At 37.5% G+C, this 3,146-nt stretch overlaps 1 pseudogene; it reads left to right on the top strand.

The window, feature by feature from the left end:
* The first annotated feature begins 729 nt into the window (after positions 1-729).
* On the top strand, positions 730-2,869 carry LOC9330190 (annotated as a pseudogene).
* The last annotated feature ends 277 nt before the right edge of the window (positions 2,870-3,146 follow it).

Here is a 3,146-nt window from a genome sequence, read left to right as displayed (position 1 = left end):
AAAGAAAACACCAAATGTTCGCCTTGATGGTTATGTTGTTGGTTCAGCTTCAGTTTCTTCACCCTCTCTCCCTCCCTCGTCATCCACTCTTCAGCCTTCCTCAGGTTCGTTATATCCTCTTTCTGATTATCTCTCATATGATAAGTTTTCTACTAAGCATCGCAGTTACTTGGCGGTTCTCTCTACTACCACCGAACCACGTTCTTTTAATGAGGCCATGAAATACGAAGTTTGGAAAAATGCTATGGGATCTGAGATTGATGCCTTGCAACGTAATCATACGTGGGATCTTGAAGAATTACCACCCGGTAAGAAAGCTCTTGGCAGCAAGTGGGTTTTTACAATCAAGCTTCGTTCGGATGGTACTCTTGAAAGACATAAAGCTAGACTTGTTGTTCTCGGTAATCATCAGAAAGAGGGTATTGATTATACGGAAACATTTTGTCCGGTGGCCAAGATGACGACGGTACGTATGTTTCTCGATTATGCCTCCAAGAAAAATCATGAGGTCCATCAAATGGACGTTCACAACGCTTTTCTCCATGGTGATCTCCATGAAGAAGTCTATATGAAAATTCCACAAGGTTTTTCTTCTCCTGGTGATACGCGTGTGTGTCGTCTACGCAAGTCGTTATACGGTTTAAAACAAGCTCCTCGGTGTTGGTTTGCTAAGCTTGTGGATGCTCTTCTCAAATTGGAATTGCTTTTGAAGTTCTTACGATAGTGATTCTTGTTAGTTTCTTTAAAATTGCAAAAGTTCACCAAACTCTGATACAAATCAGAGAATGATCTTTAGCTTTTTCTCAGAATATTTTCATGTGTATATAATGTTCCAGGCTAAATGGCGCAACAACTATAGGCAGAGGATAATTGCAAAATATCAGGTGAGATGCCTTTGCTCGTCTTTTGTTTTGTTTTCTTAAATTCTTCATGGCAAAGTTTGAAATGTTTCCTTTTCTGCAGCCACTCTACAGGGGATGGTGTAATTTTGATCCCGAATTGTTTCTGCTTCCCGCTTTCCGGAACGCGGTCAGCGAAAACACTGAGGAAAGCTTCAGACGCATCATTTCTGAACCGTTTCCTGGTGTTCTTGTCTTTCAAATGTTTCAGCCTGACTTCTTTGAGAATTTGATACTAGAGGTAAATAACCTATCATCTTGCCACTTATCATCTTACCTCTTTGTTTTATAATTCATTTGCTGCTGTTTGATTCATCAGGTAGAAAATGTCAGAAAGTGGGCTCATGAGACAAATTTCCCGATCAGGAGACCAAACAAAACGAGTAAACACGGTGTTGTACTTGACGACTACTTTGGCCTGGATATCATGTCTAAGAAACTCATGGAGGATTTTATCTTTCCTATTTGCAAAGGCAAGGAAATATATTACTTAAACGCATTAGAAAGACTTTTATTGGTTAAGCCTTTTTAATAACCACTAAACTTCACTCTGTTGTCTTGCAGTATTCTTCCCTGAAGAGTGTGGAGCAATGTTTGACTCTTACCATGGATTTTTTATTGAAAATGATGAAGATAGAGATGCTCCATTAGGTGAGTCCCTTTGATTTTATGCTATTACTTTACAGCAACGATTCTGCGAAAGCTCTCATAGGACCGTACAATCTTTCCTGGAGTGGAAGAATATTCTGTGATACTTAAGCTGCTTAGAGAAAATCAAATTAAATTCTTTAATAGCAAACATAAATCTGGTTTAGTATAAGGATTTTCTCTGTAAACCTTTTAATCAAAGTTCTGGTGATTGAATGGTCTCTTTTGCAGTGTGTTCTATGTTACTCTTAGTTGGAAAAAATATGAATGTGTCCATTTTTAGGAAGAGAGGAAACAGAATAGTTACATGATGGATTAAAATGCTTATATGACTATTGTCTGGGAAAATCGTCCGGGACAGAACACTAGTGACTATTTGTTTGTGCAATGGATGCTTATTTTTACTATTCTGTGTTCAACGGGTGCATTAATTGTCTATTATATCTGCAGGCTATCATGTGGATGATTCAGAAATAACATTTAATGTTTGTGTGAGGAAACAATTTGAGGGAGGGGAAATATCTTTCGTAGGCACACGATGCCAGAAACATAAGGAAACAAATATAAAGCCAGAGGTATGTGAGTCCTTTTGATGAGCTTTTTTGTACTATTACATGCCAATATTTCGTAGATTGCAAAATGGTTAAGTAATGAAGGCAACAACTATTTCTCACTGAAGCAGGAAGTTTTTAGGTACTTTCATACACAAGGTCAAGCTATACTTCACCGTGGCCGCCACCGCCATGGTGCCAGAGCCACCGCACCATCTTGTTATCGGGCCAATATGATTCTTTTCTGTAGAAAGTAAGCAATTTTGAAGCTTGCCTCAGGATTTCAGATCACAATTGAATCACATTTTACGCTGCTTCTCCATTGCAGCTCTTTGTTTAGAGAGATGGAAACTTATAAGAAGGAATTCCCAGAGTGGTGCCATGAAAAGAAAGAAAAGGAAAGCCAGAGTCTTGCTGCCAAAAGAAAGGTTCAAAAAAGAAAAGACATGAATTTGCACAAGTTTATAAGATGTTTCGTTTGAGCATGGTTATGAACCTGTGGGGGTCCTTATTGCAGGGGATGATTAGAATTGTGGGTGGAGGCAAAGCTCGATGAAACATAACACATAGCGTACACAATTGGTCAAGCCCTAAAGTTTTTGCTTAGACCCTTTTTGACTCTTTACTTGAGAAACTGAGTATATGTGGAATCATTTGATGTAAATAGGTCTTTGTATCTTGAATCTTCTCGTCACTCACACTACTATGTACATGACATTTTTTACAAGGAACCATGTAATATAGATCTGACTGCAAAAAAAATTTCTTGAATTTTTGGTTTCAAGATAGTTTTCTTGTTAAAACTAGGATATATTGGTATGGGTATTTTTTTTTGGATATCTTGTGTTATTTTAGGTATATGTAGATCGTAGGATACTACGGCATTGAAATAGCGAAGCGTGATAATAAAGAGTAAAGACGGAGCGACATGATTTACATAGAAATGTCCCAAATGTGTGAGTTTTGCTGTTACGTTTTTTAAAACATATAGAAAACATTTTACATCCCAAATGCATTACTTTAAATTTTTAAAAACATATAGGCTTTT

The sequence above is a fragment of the Arabidopsis lyrata genome (assembly GCF_000004255.2).
Source record: "Arabidopsis lyrata subsp. lyrata unplaced genomic scaffold ARALYscaffold_1, whole genome shotgun sequence".
Lineage (NCBI taxonomy): Eukaryota > Viridiplantae > Streptophyta > Magnoliopsida > Brassicales > Brassicaceae > Arabidopsis > Arabidopsis lyrata.
Note: the sequence above shows the minus strand (reverse complement) of the source record. Positions and strands in the feature narration are given on the sequence as shown.